This window comes from Stenella coeruleoalba, assembly GCF_951394435.1.
Source record: "Stenella coeruleoalba genome assembly, chromosome: 13".
NCBI lineage: Eukaryota > Metazoa > Chordata > Mammalia > Artiodactyla > Delphinidae > Stenella > Stenella coeruleoalba.
Window position 1 is genome coordinate 60424080 of NC_137159.1, and position 19598 is coordinate 60443677.

General features: G+C 39.3%; 1 protein-coding gene across 1 annotated transcript in view; it reads right to left on the reverse strand.

The window, feature by feature from the left end:
• Window positions 1-19598, reverse strand: part of LOC307196044 (uncharacterized protein) — a gene marked incomplete at its 3' end in the record, with an annotated part of 305233 nt that overhangs the window by 232185 nt on the left and 53450 nt on the right. The window contains exon 2 of the mRNA XM_079940773.1: window positions 15651-15720. The remainder of the gene's footprint in view (window positions 1-15650; window positions 15721-19598) is intronic.

A 19598-nucleotide genomic window follows, 5' to 3' on the forward strand; every position in this document is an offset into this window, starting at 1 on the left:
AGCTCCATGGAGAGGCTAAGAGATTATGGAATGGGGAAATCTTGCTCCAAAGTAAATTGAGAGGAACTTCTAAATTTTAGACTCACTCATTAATCAGACGGATTGAATACAAAGCAAGACGTGTTTTGACATTGATTAAGAGGAAAGAAAATGCTTGCTGGAAAGGCATCTCATCCTTGCCTGATTCTGGTCACTTGCCAAGCATTTGATAAATTCAGGTCTAATTAAAACTGTAAGCAACACCACCCAAGGCAGACCTATCATCCATCTGGCCGATTGTTCAGGCTCAGACAGAAGCATCCAAAGATTCTGGGTGAGGGGGTCCAGTGCCCAACCTGATTCAGCCACAACTAGGTAGGAACATTGCCCTAACAGCCCCAACTTCCCTCTACCGGAATGGGGGGCTGTGCATCAGGATGTGCCGTCATCTTCCAAGTCTCTTGCTCCCTGTCAGTGAAATTGTCAGCCTCCAAGTCTATGAGCGTCCATTAGTTAAGAAACAGACCTAACTCCTGACAGTGACTGCAGGAACATGTACTTCAGGATAATGAGGCTAAGATATTGGGGATAATAATGACCGTAAGTACCTTTTTCCCAGGTAACTTACAAACTTGGCAAACACTAGGCTTATGAAGACATGACTTTCCTTCTCCTTTAGTGAAATTATATCTATTATTGTTTCTGAATAGTTAATGCTTGTTTCTGAAGAGTAAAGTTTTTTATTGGATTGCACCTGGGTCACATGCCTTTCCTTCTTCAAGTTCCCCAGATCATTGGTTTCATTAAATATTATCTTCTCTGTGAAGTTCCCCTCACAACAGCTCCCATGCCTTGATTGAACCAAAAATCCTTTAGCCTGCACCGCTGATCACAAGCTTTTCAGAGAAAACTTTTACTTAAATGCATGGTAAACATAGCATGAGTAGATGGTATATGAAAGCTGAAAAATCCTCATTGCTACCCAGAACTTCATCTTCCGACAGTCCTTCACCTCACCCACAGGTGGAGTGGGGAATGTTCTGGTTGACGCCTCCATGTGGACATTTTTACAAACCTCAGAGCTGTTTAACTTCCCCTGACATATTCTTAGCTATGAGTTCAACTCCTGAATTTTTTTGAAATCTGTAACTTACACATCCCTAGCCTTTCAAATCCTTGAATATAAAGTGCACAAAGGAGAAGGATGCTGACTGAAACCCTGGTGCTTGGAAGTTTCAAGTAGCACTTTGCACTCACTAACAAGAAAACAGAAAAGTACCCACAATACCCTAGCCCCAGCAAAAAAGGCACATGAGTGTCCTTTGATCTAATAAGACCTTCCCGGCTGGAAGATGCTTTTGGAAAATAACTGAATTGCATTTTAATTCCAACCCTTCTCCATTTGAAAAATGGGGACTCTGAGCCCCCGGGGGATTCAGGACTTGCCCCAGGTCACTAGATCAGTGAAAGACAAAGTAGTCATAAGACCAAGTATACAGGGCCCTTTTCTCGCCACCACAGAGTTGTTCGTTGTAAATAGTATATTTCTGTCTTGGCATTCTTGAGTCTATAGATCCCCAGCGTAAGTTTTTGGCATAATGTAGTACGGTGTTGCGATCTTCCTCCCAACTGTAACCCTTTTCCAGTACTAAAAACCATATAAGGAATTTGAATCTCTATCATAGTCTGCAATTAGCTTTGACAAAAATTGATGTCTTGCCAACCAGTATACTACATCACACCCACTGACTCCAACAAGAAGATGATTCTATTAAATACCTAGACTTAATATCTCAGCTAAAAATCACCATCTGTTCACACTTAATTACCATATTCCCCAAACATATTGATTTAACAATTTTAAAGAAAAACTCCGCTTGTAGAGAGGGCTGAGGATTTGAATTTTCCGCCTTTCTGCTGAAGAGCTGTCAATTAAATTTAATATTATCTCAAAGCTGGCTCAAGTCCTACTGGAAATAGAAGCACACTTTTTCTTTTTCAGATGGTTCCAAAAACACATTCTTGCATTTATTTCTGAAGGAAAATTTTAAGAACAAACGGTGAAAAATAAATAAATAAAAGAGGATGCATTTCTTGCTCTTTCTTTCTTTTGCATTTCTTTCTTTTTATCTTTCTTTCTTAAATATACCTTTCTTGAAAAAAGGAATGAGATAGAAAAAATTCAGCTGCCAGGTGTACCTTTTCATTAATTGCCTTAACATGCCAGCCAAGAAGCCAGCTAGCTACATTCACCTCCCGTCATTATGCCTGTATGCCTCTCAGAAGGACTCTTCTGGGTTCAGTCACTGTATATAAGCAGTCCTTTATTCTGTGTCACTCCTGTAGAGATCTGATTCAAGGTCATTCAAAATCTCTTCTGAATGGTTTAAATAACCAGAGTCTCAATAGCTCTCAACTTGGCAGATGAGGCTCTAGCTTTAATTGTATTACGTACCAGGTACTTTTGCAAAGTTAAACAGACACTAAACTTAAAGAAATTTACAGCAGAAAAAGGAATGCCCTGCTCACTCAGAATAAACTTATAAAAACTGATAGTCACAACATTCATAACCCAGACTTTTTTGGTTTAACTGTTAGTCACCTCACAAGACAAAATATCCCTATCCAAAAAAGTATTCTATTTTGGGAGCTATTTTCTGGAATGAAGAAGAATGAGTTGGACTGCCTCTGGCCATCTGTGTATATTTTATCACTTTCATAGCCTTTGCTGATTGGAATGTATTGTGCTATACTGGCCTCTCTTGGGGAAAAACAGGCAATTAAGAAGCTTTCCAGAGACCCACAGTTGTATAGGAATGACTTGCAAGCAGTATTTACTCACTTGTTTAAGAAATAAATACTACTGCTTACTACATACCAATTTCTATACTAATATCTGGGAATGCAACCATGGGCCAGGTAGACAACTTTGCTGTCGTCATGGAGCTTACGGTCGAGAGAGAGAGACCAAAAACACTAATTTAACTGATTGCACAAATAGAAGAAAAATTGTCTGTCAAAGAAGTCTGGCCTTTTTTTAAACAATTCTCAAAAAAATGATGAATACACTGTTTCAATGTTTATATATTGACCTATGAAAATAAAGAAATTAACATTTATTTAATTGCTACTGTAAGTCTAGGACTTTACATATATTGTTCATTTAATTTTGACAAAGATCTTTATAAGCAGATACAAAGGAAACGAGCTTAAAAGGTGGAAGTGTCCAGAACAAAAGCCAATAATCAGATCCACATTCATCGGATTCAAAACCTGTGCATTTACCCCCACACCTTCTGGCTCCCTCAACGAAGTCTTCATTGGCACCTTAGTGGGAAAGTTCACATTGCTTCAGACTTCTCTTTCATCAGTTAGAAGTAGACATACAAGTTTCTCTAGCTGATGTCTTTACCTCTGATAAGAATAATTGTGTAAGAGTCAAAAAACAAAAAAAGTCTCAACCTTATGTAAAATCTCCAAAGAAGACAACCTCTCCCACTTCCAATGACAACACAATCTGAGGTTTCCTAATTCCACAAGCATACTAATACTCAATAAGCTTCCACTTGCTTAGCAAGTTCTCATTGCCAGATCAAGTTCCTGTGGTAATCTGGGATTGAGATCTTATAAGAATAAAGCCCAGAATTGAAAAGTTGAATAGTTTATATATTTCAACATCCATTATTCATAAAACAATGAACTAACAACAAAAAAATCTGGCTTCCTAAGCATGTTACAGTCTGATTGCATAAAGATTGTCCTGTTCACATCCTGCAAGATAAATACAGCAAAAATTCTATGTTACACTTTGTAAGGAGAGTTTATTCTTTACCAATATTTGAGGAGATTAGCTGGAAACCGTGGCCAATCAGCAGCCCACATTCACCTACAGAATCATTTGAAAATATTTTAATTTAGAAAAAGGACACATTTTGTTTCCACATGTTCCACATAGCATCATAAGCCTACTCCACAGCATGCCTCCCACTGAAGTAAACTAAATACTCTTGAAAAAAATTTAAATAACTACCAGAAGACTCTGAAAATATATAGATTTTTAAATTCTTAACAAAATATTGGCACATTGAGTCCAAAAATACATAAACAAATGTCAAAATACATCATGATCATGTATGGTTTATCACAGGAAAGCAATGTTAGTTTAACATTTGAAAACCAATCAAACATAATTCATCATATTAATAGAATAAAGAAGAAAATCTCTATGATCAATTCAATAGATGGAGAAAAAGCATTTGACAAAATTCAACACTCATTCATGATTTAAAAAAAAAAAAGAAAAAGAAAAACTCTCAGCAAGCTAGGAATATCAGAGAACTTTCCCAAACTGATAATGGAAATCCATGCACATCCTACAGCTAACATTATACTTAATGGGGAAAGACTGCATTGTTATCATCTGAAATTAGTAACAAAGCAAGAATACCCATTTTCATTGCTTCTATTCAACATTATACTGGGGAGGGGGAGGTCCTAAGCGATTCCAGTAATTTTTAAAAAGGTAGGCAGAGAAGGTAAAAGGAAAAAGAAATAAAAAGAATAAAGATCAGTAAGGAAGAAGTAAAATTATATTGCAGATGACAGAATTGTTTATGTAGAAAATCTCAGAGAATCTACAAAATATTAGAATAAATAAATTTAGCAAGATACATAACTTATTTTTAAATCATTGTATTCCAATACACGAGAAGCAAACAACTCAAAAATGAAATTTTTAAAAATTCTATTTACTGTAGTACCAAAAAGAAAATCTAGTCAAAGATGTCCACACTGAAAACTACAGAACATTGCTGAGAGAAAGTAAATAAAATCTAAATAAATGGGAAGACATACCATATTCATAGATTGAAAGACTTGATATCATTGAAATAATAATTTTCCCCAAATTGATCTGAGGTAGTTTTAGTTCAATACCAATCAAAATTCCCGGGGAATTCCTTGGTGGTTCAGCAGTTACTTTTCAGCACTTTCACTGCCATAGGCCCAGGTTCAGTCCCTGGTCAGAGAACTAAGATCCTGCAAGCCACATGGCATGACCAAAAAAAAATAAAAACAAAAAATAAAAATAAACTAAAAGCAAAATGCAAAAGGAAACAGATGAAATAAAAAAAAATTTCTAGCAGACTTTTGTAGAAATTGACAAACTGACCTTAAAATGTATATAGAAAAGCAAAGGACCTAGACTAACCAAAACCAAAGAACTTTTTTAAAAGAAAAACAAGGTTGGAAGACTTACCCTACCTGATTTCAAAAATTTCTATAAAGCTACAGTAATCAAAGTAGTTTGGTGCTGGTGAAAAATACACATATATGGACAAGAACAGAGAATCCAGAAGTAAACCCACACATGGTCAACTGATTTTTTACAAAGATACCAAGGCAATTCTTTGAAGAAAGACAAGTCTTTTTTAACAAATGATGCTGTATACACTATACAGAAAAAGAAAAAAAAAAAACATGGACCCTTACCTCATATCCTACATAAAAATTAACTCAAAATGAATCATAGACCCAAATTTGAAACACAAAACTCTAAAAATTTTCTACTAGAAGCATAGGAGAATTGCAGTCTTGGAGTAGGCAAACATTTATTGGATAAAACATAAAAAGCCTGAGCCACAAAGAAAAAATTATAAAGTAATCTTTGACAAAACTAAAATGTTTGCTATTTGAAAGGCACCACTAAGAAAACAAAACACCAAGCCACAGACCTGGAGAAAACATTTGCCAAATACATATCAGACAAGTACTTTTATCCAGAATATATAAAGGATTCTTATCGTTCAATTGTAAGAAGATAATCTAATTTTTAAAATAAGCAAAAAATCTACATAGTCACTTTACCTAGAAAGATCTGTAGTTTTCCATAAGCATATGAAAAGATGCCCAAGTTATTAGTCAACAGGGAAATGCAAATTAAAATCACAATGAGATACCACTATACACCCAATAGAATGACTAATATATATTTTTGAAACCCACGATACAAAGTGTTGATGAGGATGAGAACTGCTGTTGAGAATATAAAATACTACAACAGCTTGTCAGTTTCTTAGGTTCAATATACACCTACCATACCACCTAGCTAGTCCACTCTTAGGTTTTTACCCAAAAGAAATGAGAACATGTCCACACTAAGACTTGTACACAAATGTTCACTGCAACTTTATTTGTAATAGCCAAAACCTGGGAACAGTTCAAATGTCCATCAACAGGTAAATGGATAAACAACTTGTGGTATGTCCTTACAATGCAAACCTACTCAGCAATAAGAAGAAATAAACAACTGGTGTGCTCAACAAATTGAAATTTCAGATGAGTCTCAAAATCACTATGCTGAGTGAAAGAAGCATGAAAAAAAGGAATATATACTGTATGGTTCTAAATATTTATATGAAATTCTAAAGAATTTGAACTAATCTATAGTGACAGAAAGCAGATCAGTGGTTGCCTGTGGATCTTGGCAGAGGGAGGAATGGATTACAAAGGAGCTGCAGGACAATTTAGGGACAGAGAAATAATTGTGAATTATGGTGATGGTTTCATGGGTGTATTATGTTTGTCAAAACAGATAAAACTGCACACTCTAAATATGTGCAGTTTATTGTACTTCCATTTTACCTCAATAAAGATGTAAAATAAATTAATGCACTTTGTCTAATTGCCCCAACTTCAAGTCAGTGCAGGGGATTGCTATCTTTGCTCCACGTTTAGATGTACTCACATAGTCCCTGCTCTTAAGCCCAATTTCCAAGATCGATCCCTTTAGATTGTAGAGTAATAAAAAGTCATTTTGAAATGTGGAAAGAATGGAAGCATTAGTTAACACACACAAACCATATACGGTGGTTAAGAATAAGGATCTCAGAGGGCTTCCCTTCCCTGGTGGCGCAGTGGTTGAGAGTCCGCCTGCCGATGCAGGGGACATGGGTTCGTGCCCCGGTCAGGGAGGATCTCACATGCTGCGGAGCGGCTGGGCCCGTGAGCCATGGCCGCTGAGCCTGCGCATCCGGAGCCTGTGCTCCGCAACGGGGAAAAAAAAAAAGAGAGAATAAGGATCTCAGAGCTAGACCTACCCAATCTCAGTTCTATCTCTCACTTGCAACGAGACCTTACATGAGATTAAATTTCCTGTGTCTGTTTCCTCATTCCTGTAAAATGGAGATAATACTATTCACCTCATGAAATTGTTCTGGATATTCAATAGGCTAATTCAAATACAGCACATGCCTGGCTCAGATAGGTTTCTAATAAATGAAAACCCTGCTATAACACTCAAATGTTATCCCAAATTTTTCAGTTCTTTACAATACTCCATCATGTTACTGCAAGGTCATGAAATTACCCACGTGAGCCTGAATAGCTAGTTGATGGGGGTTCTAGGAACCAATCATCAATCATACCTTGTTCAAAATCCTTGATTGCTGGGTAAGTTTTCATGAGGATTTTATAGTGGAAAGAGTACAACCAAGGCTCCACATTTTCTCTCTTCCTGCCCACCTCCCCTTCTCGTTTTTATAGTTGTATCAAAGTCCTTTTATGACATTTCTGGTCTAAAATACTGGATGTAGATGTTTGCCCAGGAAATCTGTTAACTCTTTCTTTTTACAGATGGATTAAACTTTTCTATACCTTGTCCTACAACAATGTTAGTGATCTCTTCCAATTTGGAATTCCCTCCATCTGGTATATAGTTGGAACTCCATAAATGTTAATACCTTTATCTTCCTAGTTCAGGATTTAGTCTATCAATATAGTGCTAAAGTACACACAACACAGAAATCACATGGGACTATCGGGTTCAGAGGTAGATTCTATAGCAGACTCATCAGGCTTGCACGGAAATACAAGTGTAGCAGATGCATCATTTTAATATTATAGCTGCTTCTGAGCCTAACTTGCTAGTAGCACTCTATTTTTATCATTCCAAAGTAGACTACATGTTCACTTCATGGATTGTAAAGAGACAGGGGCCTAAATAAATGGCTGCCTACTTTTTTTCTTTTTTTTTGCGGTACGCGGGCCTCTCACTGTTGTGGCCTCTCCCGTTGCGGAGCACAGGATCCGGACGCGCAGGCTCAGCGGCCATGGCTCACGGGCCCAGCCACTTCGCGGCATGTGGGATCTTCCCGGACCTGAGCACGAACCCGTGTCCCCTGCATCGGCAGGCGGACTCTCAACCACTGCGCCACCAGGGAAGCCCGCTGCCTACTTTTATATGCCAGTCACTGTATTAGAAGCTTCCTTTATCATTTCTATAAATCCTCATAATAAACCACTTCTGTTTTACATATAAGATAACTGAGGCTTGACTTGTTTAAGATTGTAGATGGAGTGTGGAATAATGAAGCCAGGAATCCAATCCACACAAGACTTTGGCTAGGCAACCTATGTTGTGTACATTATATCACTTCTCAATGTTTGTGGGCTTAGAAAGGGTCACTTTATAATCTATCTTTCAAATGGAGATACTTCTAAGAATGAATGTGGCAGAGGGAATTTTAATATTATTCCAGAATGATAGGCATAAACTAGAACTCTGCTAGGCAAACTGAAGGGAGTGGTTACCCTAATCTGAATTATCAACTGTTCAAGCAATATTTCAAAGCAAAGAGATATCAAGCAAGGAGGTGAAAAGGAAGTCTGTTGTATGCTGAATGCTAGCCAAATAGACTCTCTGCAAAGGAAGATGTGACCCTGATTTTAGGGAAAAGATGTGGGGACATGACCTAGTTCCTTGCTACTCACTGTGTGACCTGCAGACCAGCAGCACCTCAGCCCTACTGAATCAGAATCTGGCTTTTAACAAGATGTCCTGCTGCTTCACATACACATTAAAGTTTGAGAACTTGCTTACCGTCTGAGTAACTTGGTAAGCTTAAAAACAAAAATTCAAGAGCCCATCACCCCAAGATCCTGATTCAGTGGAATTTGGGGTGGACCCAGGAATCTACATTTTAAAAGAGTTCTCCATGAAAGCTTTGAGAACAGGCGGGTTTGGGGCTCACAAATCCAGAGCATCCAGTGTAAAGGGCACCCAAGTTTTCATCAGAAATCATACAAAGTTAAAACAAAAGCAGCTTGAGATGCTCTGAGATTCACTAGATTTAGTTTTTTATCAAGAAATTAATCTATTTTCAGCCAAAAAAATCCTCTGAGAGCTAGATTCCATAATAGGAAAGCATGTTAGCTGAGGAATTTTCAATGAAATGAAGCAAAGCCTAATATTCCCAAAGAAGGCCTTCCAGCTCCTGGAGCAAACCCACATAGCTGTAAGTGTACCCAGACACAGACACAAACATAAAATGAGACTAAGAAGATAACCAAATGTTGCTTCCCAATACATTCACAGCACTGTGGCCATAATTACTTGGTCTTTGTGAGAACATCTGTCCCCCCAGTCTCATCCCCAGGCCCAGAGTTGTGTGCACAGTCTGTTCCTGTGTCAGTTCTCAGGGTACTGTCCCATAACAGAAGTGAAGCCTGAATGATTACAGACACTTTGCTGTGTTATACCTACACTTCCACCTACATTTCTTCTTGGCAATAAATTTATTGTTAAGTGTCTAATGAGTCTTTAGTGAAGCAAAATTCAGGCATTAAGGTTCAGTGACTAGATTGAATCTAAAAACCCAGATCTTATTCTGTGATGAAAAGATATAGCATCAAATTCACAAACGATGTAGTCCAGAGTCAAGACAAAAAGTCAAGGTCATGAACAAGGTCATGTTCACATTCAAACTCTGAAATAAGAACAGTCCAGAGAGGGACTTCCCTGGTGGTCCAGTGGTTAAGACTCTGTGCTTCCACTGCAGAGGGCACAGGTTCGATCCCTGGTTGGGGAACTAAGATCTCGCATGCCCCAAGGCGTGTCCCTCCCGCCGCCAAAATAGAACAGTAGAACAGTCCAGAGAAGTAAAATCAGACAGAAGGCAAGAAGAGAGCGCTCATGACTTGGCCTTCTGAACCAGGTCCAGCAATAGGTTCCTACAGATCCTTTTTTTATTTTAACATCTTTATTGGAGTATAATTGCTTTACAATGGTGTGTTAGTTTCTGCTTTATAACATAGTGAATCAGCTATACATATACATATATCCCCATATCTCCTCCCTCTTGCGTCTCCCTCCACCCACCCTATCCCACCCCTCTAGGTGGTCACAAATCACCAAGCTGATCTCCCTCCTACAGCTCCTTTTGAAGAAAAACTGGAAATTGTAAATGTCTCCAGTGTAGAGATTCCATTCTTTATATTCTCTGCCCTTTGACATAACATATCATTACTTCTACTGCTTACTTTTTCAACACTTTTTAGTGAAAGAAAAGGACAATAAACATCTGAGTAATCATGGTTTAGATTCCACAACTATTAACTTTTTACCCTATTTGTCCTATTATTTAAATTTCTGTTAAAATTTCCAAGTGAGTTGCAGACATCACGACACTTCACTACTAAATATGTTAGCTCATTTCTCTTGAGAATAAGCTCTCATACATAACCACAATATTACTAAAACACTGAAGAAAACTGGCAAAAATAATTCCCTAATATCACGTCCTTATTGAACTTTGCCCAATTGTCCCCAAAATGTCTCTGCTCCAACATTTTATTTTGACATCTGTCAAAGAGCGAAGTTGAAAGAATTTTACAATGTACCCATATACCCACCTCCCAGATGGTGCCATTAATTTTTTACTATACTTGTTTTGCTACATCTTTACATTTATCCATCAATCCATGTTATTTTTTGACATATTTCAAGGTAAAGTGCATCCGCAGTTTACCCCTAAATATTCTGTATGCAAATTATTAGGTGGAGCCTAATACTTGTTTATAATTTTTCCTTTTGATGGAAAATTTACATACAATGAAATGCACAAATATTAAATTATATTTGCTGAGTTTCAACAAATACATACATCTACGTAACCCACATCCATACCAAGAAATAGAACATTACCAGGAGTTTCTTTCATGATCCTTCCTAGTCACTCCCCTCCCCCACACTCCACTCTGAGAGGCAAGCACTGTTCTGATGTTTTTCACCATAGATTCTTTTTACCCATTCTAGAACTTCATATAAATAGAATTATACAGTTTGTACTCTTTGGTGTTAGCTTCTGCCACTCAGAATGATGCTTTTGAGAATCATCCATGTTGTTGCATGAATCAGCCATTCATTTCTTTTATTGCTGAGAAATATTCCACCTGGATTGTTTCTAGGCTTTGGCTATTACAGATATAACTTCTATGAAAATTCTTGTACAAATGCTTTTCGTGAACGTGTGTTTTCATTTCTCTTGTATAAATACCTAGAAGAGGAATTGCTGGGCCTACAGTAGGTATATGTTTAGTTTTATAAGAAACTTCCAGACTTTTTTTCCAGAGTGAATATACCATCTTACACTCCCACCAACAGTGTATAAGATTTCCAATTGCTGTGTTTTCCTTTCTTCATTTCTGCTGTTATCTTTTTAAATTCCTTCCTTCTACTTACTCTGGATTTACTTCATTCTTCTTTTTCTATACCTTTTAAAGTAGATTCTTAATTACTGATTTTGACCTTTCTATTCTAATATAACAATTTCAAACTATGAATTTCCTTATAAGCATTGCTTTAGCTGCTTTCTTCACATTTTGATAGGTTGTACTTCTGTTTGTTTTTAGTTTAAAATATTTTCTAATTTCTTTTGTGATTTATTTCACTCATAAATTATCTGGAAGTGTTTTAATTTCCATAATGTTGGGGACCTCCTAGATATCTTATTATTATTGATTTATAATTTAATGACATTATGACCAGAGAGCACAGTCTGCATAATTTCAGTCTTTTTTGAATTATTGAGGCTTATTTTATGGCTCAAAATATGGTCAGTGTATCTTGATGAGCGTACCGTGTACACCTGAATGTTTTTTCTTCAGTATTGGAGTATAATGTCTTATAAAAATCAATTAGGTCAAGATGGTTGATAGTCCTGTTTAGATTCCCTATATTTGCTGATATTTTTTTGCCTTATTTTCCTATTAATTGCTGAGAGATGAGTCTTTAGTCTCCAACTATGACTTTAGAATCATGTTTCCCCTTTCTTCTGTCAATTTTTATCTCATATATTTTCAAGCTCCAAAATGCATTTTACAACTTTTCGTTTCCAAAATGGATATAATCAAGTATCCTTACCAAAATGTTTAACCAGGGCTTCCCTGGTGGCACAGTGGTTGGGAGTCCGCCTGCCAATGCAGGGGACACGGGTTTGTGCCCCGGTCCCGGAGGATCCCACATGCCGCAGAGCGGCTGGGCCCGTGAGCCATGGTCACTGAGCCTGCGCATCCGGAGCCTGTGCTCCGCAACGGGAGAGGCCACAACAGTGAGAGGCCCGCATACCACACACACACACACACAAATGTTTAACCAGAATCTTATCAAGTCTTTAGGCCCATTTAATTTCCCGAAGAGGAAAAAGTTAAATAATATTATGAGGAAATAATCAGGCACATCCAGAATAAGGGACAGTCTACACAAGATAACTGGCAAGTTCTCTTCAAAATGTTAATGCTAATGTCATAAAAAGGGAGAGATTAGGAGTACTGTCCTAATAAGACTTAGGAGATATATCAAGTAAACGCAATGCTTTCTTTTAAACAGCTGATCATTTTTGCATAAACAACCAAGACTTGAGAGACATAGCGTTACAAATGTTCCAGTCGGAATATCAGAGAGGAAATATAGCCACTACTACTCATAGTAGTGAGTGCACAAAGATGACAAGGCTGATTGAAGGCAAGAAGATCAACCCAATCCCAGAAAGAATCCTTCAGCAGTTTTCCTGCTAAATCTACACCATCAGGGTGTAGTGGAACTTTGTGTGATGGTGATAGAGGTAAAGAAAAGGAATTCTCACTGTACCCATTCATGCCATAATTCTGTTTCTGTCGGAAACCACCAACCACCATATAGGAAAGCAAAGTTGTTCACATAAGGTGCTCCCAACTTGGTCTTTGTCGTATATACCATGCTGTGCCGCCCAGATCCCCACTTCAAGAATGAAGGATTGGGTTCCCCACTGCTGAGAAGATTGTCAGATGACAGCTCTCTGCAAAGAGCCCTCCCTGGGAATTGCCTCAACAGAAAAGAGCCATGTCACCCAAAGTCACTGCCCCTTCATAGGTCAGGCTGTATTCAGTGCCTGGTCAACCTAGACACAGTGTCTGCTCCCTCACTCCAACTTGGTGCAACTCTAAAGGACCACACCAGCCTCAGAGCTTCCCATGGGGTTGGTTGAGCCCTATTAGTTGGAACCACAGCCAATCCCTCCCTAGTACCCCTCCTGTGTGTTGATCTCCTTTTCAGAGTCGGTTTCCTGGAGAATCCAACCTGCAGTAAGGTTACACAGCCAGTTACTGTTAAAGAGCTCACAACACGTTCATTGATATTTCTATAGAAACAGAATTTACTCAGAATTTTCAGAAGGAGAAGTCAAGGCACAAAATTTCCGTGATTTTCTTGAGATTATCAGAGGTGCCAATACTGTGTGGAGCCAGTGTGCCACGGCATGCTCAAAAGCCACATAAGAATGCTGCCAAGTTTTCTTCTCTGTATAAAATTTATTTTTGCTACAATAGAGTAAAACTCACCATTCTAGCTAGCTATGTGTGCCAGATGGAATGTTAAGATTCGTGGGTTTGCAGAGTGGGGTACAGAGCAGGGAGTAACAAGTTTAGAACAAGTGTTAAGAAGCAGAGTATTCAAAGAAAGATAGTGTGTTTATTGGAAATGTGATATACTCTCCTCAAGAGTATACACAAGAATATAGGCAGGACAGTAAATCTACTGAAACAGCAACATCACGCGGAAGGGTGACAGTGACTATTGCAATAACTGTGGGATAACTTTAGAGATGCTAGGAAAAATGGTTATACAGTAGGAGTAGTTACAGGGATGTTTCTGCTGTCCAGTTTAATATTTGGAGATTTGCCATCAAAATCTCCAGCTTTCAAACATCAGCACTGAATCCAAAAATGTTGAGAACCCCGAGCTGGGGATCAGAACCCAGGAAATAAGCATGCCTCTTCCCCGACCCGCACCGGCCCCACGAGTTCTGTCTGCACCCAGAAGTTAAAGTAGAAAAATAGACATAGTTTTTATTATCCCAAATTGAGAAGCTTGTGCTGTTTCCTAATAAAATTAAGCATACTGGCATTCAAAGCCTGTTACATAAGGACTGCTAATCAGAAGAGAATGTAAAGGATAGAGGAGGTATTTACTTAAGAAGCAAAACCAGCATTTTGATGTCCCTGGATCTGTTCAGCATAAAGATGTGGCCCCACAGAGTGAATACAAACATGGCACTTCATTTTGACAATGTCTAAACTGCCTTTTTCTATTTTCTTTTCTCGTAAAGTTTGTTGGCACATTTCCTCCAGCGGAGCCTATCAGCTCAGCACACAAAGCCTTCTTTGTACTCCTGAAACCGAGGTATTGATAAGCCCAAAGAAATCAGATGAGACAGGTTTCTGGTTCTTTCTGGCATCAGCGAGGTCCAGTTTTCAAAAGGTCTGTGGCTAAGGCTCCAGAGTCACATGTGAACTACTGTATTCTATGACTTATTGGCAAATCTGCAACTGTTTCACACAAACTAAAGCCAAAAGTCTGCTCTCCACCATCAAGACTGGTTGCGGTAATGACCGTAAATTCATCACGTTAACCACACAACTCTTTATTTCATACGAGCTAGTGAAAAGTCACAGGATTCACTTATGGGTCTTGCTATTTAAAACAAAAGAAATATTTTAACTATGAAGCCAAAAGTTGAGGAGAGTTTTAAATCTCGGCAACTTCTTATCTGCAATACCTCCTGATTATTCTTCTCCCGACAGGCTGGTCATTTTCGTTAATGTAGCTGGCAGCTCCGACTTCGCCTGGAGGGGAATGTAACCCAGAGCTGCCAACCAGAACTTGAAATTCTCTGGTTTTTGTCACTTGCAGTTAGCATCGCAGCCTTTTCTAAATTTAGGATAGTGAATCATACGAAACAGTGACCTGACTGCAAAGCTTCATCAAGTTTGTGGAGGGGTGCCATCGACAACACGTTGTATTGTAAAGGGCAACAAGGTGAACATTACAGAGCCTCCTACTGGTTCAACACTAACAAAAGAAAATGACATGGTGAACTAGGCTTGCTTCACTGGACAGAATACAGATGTGCTCCCTTGCATTTTTTAGCTTCCTTTTCTAATGCTTCCAGTATAGTTTATGGATTCGTGGCATATGCATATGTCAGCTTGTGGCTCTAAAGGATTAATTTCACTTTATCCAATATGTTGCTAAACCTCTCAGGGAATTCGTGGTCTAGTGTGATGGGCTGACATAGCACAAATTTAACTCAGATTCTGTTTTTCATACTGTCACAATTTATGTGCAGCATTGTTTGTGGGAATTCAGATAAGGCTATTTAATGAAAGAAAAATGACAAGTAAGACATTCTTTAGCCATCCCTGGTTTTAGCCAATTCCTCACCGTTTACATCCAACAGATTATCAAGATCTAAAGACCCTAGTTCAGTCCAGCAGCCGGCATCTCCCCTCTCCCCGTTGCTGGTACCTGAGTTCAGATCTCTCTGGTTTTCCTCAGGGCCCTCACAGTGACCTCTTACCTGGTCTCCCTTTTGCCAGTCTCTGCTCTGAAACCAGGATTCATTCTGATCTGATCATGTCACTCCCTTCCTAGAATACAAAAAAAAAAAATGTGGCTTTATGGGAGTGCAAAGAAGTTCTGGCTTCATAACCTCGTTTGAATGAATGAATTCATCAAAGTCTGCAACCTTATCCTCATATCCATAAGCGCAGAAACTCGTGCAGTATCTCAGCGATGGACCCACATTAACTAATCCTGCAAGATTCATGTAAGAACCAAAATTATCAGTATATTAATTTTCATTGAAATGTAGCTGCTAGGCAAGCCCTAATCCTCATCTCGGCCTGAGCTGCATGGGCCTCCCCCAGAAGCAGAGTTACATGAAAAGCCATATTATAATAAGGTTATTATAATACGGAGTCCCTGGAGGCCGCTCGGGAGAGTGAGTGGTTTGGCCATATGGGACCTTAAGAGCATGACGTTTCTGGCTGTGACCACGTCACCGCAAGTACGTGCACCGCACACTGGGAGCTCTCTCCCATGACTCCGCTTTCCTGGGCTTCTATCTTCCACAATCCAGGCTGAGCAGCCATTTCCTGTCAGCACAAACAGAGGATTAAGTTTCCACATTTTGCATAGAATTCATGCACTTCCCGGAGATCGCTTCTGCCTTGGAATTCTAGGAGAGATTCTGGAAATCTTCAATAATAAACTCACGGATGGACCCAACTGATTAGTGCTTCACTCTCTCAATAACCAAACACATTCCATCTATGTCTTCTCAGCTTTACTTCCAGCTTCTTTGGGGTCTCTTCCTGTCACCCTTTAAAATCTGGCCCCAAACTGCCTCATCTCCAGCTACTCCCACATATCTGTTCTCTCCAGACACACCAAACTCTTCACTCTTCTCCTTTCATGCTGGAGCAGGAGGTTCCTTAGGCTGCAAGCCCCAGAAACTGTTTCTGGTTAACTTAAGGGGCAAAGGGATTTACTAGGGTATATGGGGTAGCTTAGAGCATCAAGAAAAACAGGTTTGCAGAAAGGATGGAGACCGGGGTAGAGCTGAGGACCTAGATGGCGAGAACAGCTCTCTTCAGGGAGACCCCATGAGAAAGAATCAGCTCCAGCCACTTCCTATCCTGCCCAAGTCTCAGAGGCCCACATTCCACACTTCAGCTTGGGGAGGGCAGGGCACCTTTACTGGCAGACCTCCAAGACAGTTTAGAAAGAGATGAATAATTCTCAAAGGAAAGGCGGCTCCCAGAACTAAATACCACAGTGAGCGATGTGGGGAGCAAGGTTAATTGAGAGTGGATAAACTGGGAGACCGAAGTGTGGAGCTGGACCTAAAGACTCAGAGAGCATAAATGCAGAGGCAATTTGAAAGTTAAAGGAGGAAATGTCCAGGGAGGCAACACACTGTATAGAAAGAAAAAGGGAGAAATGGGGAGAGAGGGAAAGGAAGGAGCATTTTAGTCTATGGAAATGGTTCATGGACATCTTACATGTGATAAGAAAAGTGTAAGAATGCATAATGTGTATATACTTAATAATTAAAAACTTGGAAATTGAGTGAATTTAAAAGAATAGACGTTTACGCAAATTCAAGGAATTAATTTTTGCAGCTGTATTTAAAGTCCCAGCTCTTCAAAAAGACCTTCACAATACAAAATTCTGGCCTGGATACTCCTCCCACTCTAGCTCTCCGTGCTTCGATACTGCTCATTTTTTATTCCTTCAAACGCCAGCTCCCTCCCATCTCAGAGCCTATGCATATGCGGTTCCCTCTTCTAAGGTCTTCTTCATCTGCTGTGTTAGCCAGTGTTCTCCAGAGAACAGAATCAATAGGAGATATATCTCTATCTGTTTATCTACCTACCTATCTATCTATCTGGACAGATTTATTTTAAGGAATTGGCTTACTTGATTATGGGGGCTGGGAAGCTCAAAATTCTAGGGCAGCCAGCAGGCTGGAAACTCCAGCAAGAGCTGGTGTTGCAGTCTTTGTCCAAAGGCTGGAAACTCGGGCAGAATTTCTATGTTGCAGTCTGAAGGCAGAATTTCAATCCCTTTCTCTTTGGGAGACCTCAGTCTTTGTTTTTAAGACCTTCAATTGATTGGATGAGGCCCACCCATGTTATGGAAGGTAATCTGCTTGAATCAAAGTCTACTAATTTAAAAGTTAACCACATCTAGGGCTTCCCTGGTGGCGCAGTGGTTGAGAGTTCGCCTGCCGATGCAGGGGACACGGGTTCGTGCCCCGGTCCGGGGAGATCCCACATGCCGCGGAGCGGCTGGGCCCGTGAGCCATGGCCGCTGAGCCTGCGAGTCCGGAGCCTGTGCTCCGCAACGGCAGAGGCCACAACAGTGAGAGGCCCGTGTACCGCAAAAAAAAAAAAAGTTAACCACATCTAAAAATAACCTTCATGGTACCGTCTAGACTGGCGTTTGACCAAATACCTGGGCACCATTAGCCTAGCCAAGCTAACACATAAATGTTAACTATCACATTTCCTCTTCCTGTCCCCCTATGCACCCACACCTCCACCAGCCTTGATTAACACCACCTCCTTCACGCCTCAGCTCAAGGCTCAGTTCCCCGAGGAAGACTTCCTCAACCCTGTCTTACATGGACACTCTTAGAGCACTCTGGACCTTTCCTTCTTAGCACCTCCCACAGCCAGGGGTTAATATGTGTGTGCTTGGTGGGGGTGGGGGGTAGGTATAAAACTGTGTAACTGTTTACTACTATCTGTCTGTCCACTGAAATGTAAGCCCCATGAGGTTAGACTGTTTTTCTTATCACCCTTCCCCTAGCACCAGGCCCAGTGACTCCACATCATAGTCGCTCCATACATTTTTATTGAATGGATTAATGAAGGTATTCAGAAAAATGGTACTGAGTTTGTGATCACAGCACATTTGTTGACTTTCAAAGGTTAAAACAGCCATAGACATCAGCAGAAACCTTTGCTTGCTCCCTAACTTTATTCCAACTTCCTACAAGAAGCATCACATAAAATGTTTTTCTAGACGTTTAATACAAGGTGCCTCATGGGACTGTACCCAGCCTGACAAGTAAATCCGGTCTAGTTTTCTCTTTCTTTTTATTCCTAATCCCAAGAACAGTGGAGATAAGAAGGGCCATTTGGGGTACAAAGAGCCTTCTTCCTATAGTGAGCAGACCTCACTGGGGTCAGCAGGCAGAGACGCTGTGATGAATTGAAGTGCTCAAGAAAGCATCTTCAAACATACGGAATGAAGACTGATATTACCCTGGGAATCATCTAAATACGTACAGTTTTTCATGCATGATGGATTTGTTAAGCATCGTTGGAATATTCTCCATTCTTAAATAGCTACGAATAATTGCAGTGTTTGTAAATTACTATACATTAGCACGCCATGCAGGCACACTACAGTCAAATTAATTCATTAACCCTTTTCAGAACGCTGATCTTATAGGTTGAGACCCAGGAAAACTGAATTAATATAGCCATAAATGTAAATCAAAAAACTTAATAAGATGCCTTCCTAAACAAAATACCACCAGTTTTCTTTTTGTCACGATGATTTAGTATGATGAGACAAAAGACACGATGAAAAAGAAATGAACAAGCAAATATGTACGTATCATATAGTTGGAAAACATTTTATCCCGTTTGGTATCTTCCACATACCCTGAAGCCCATCTTTAACTTTCTTAAAACAAGCTTTTACTGCCTTTCCATTTTCCCCTCTTGTTCTTTCCCAACTTTTCCTCCAGATTTTTAGATAATGAGAAGGCAAAATAATAAGCCTAGACACTATATTGTTTTTATACTTTATTTGAAAGAGTACCTCTGAAAACTTATTTTGGACAATGCCTTCAATAATAAAATTCTGAATATGCCCTATAGCTGTCATTTGAAAACAAAGATATTGTAAAGCAATTATACTCCAATAAAGATGCTAAAAAAAAAAAGAT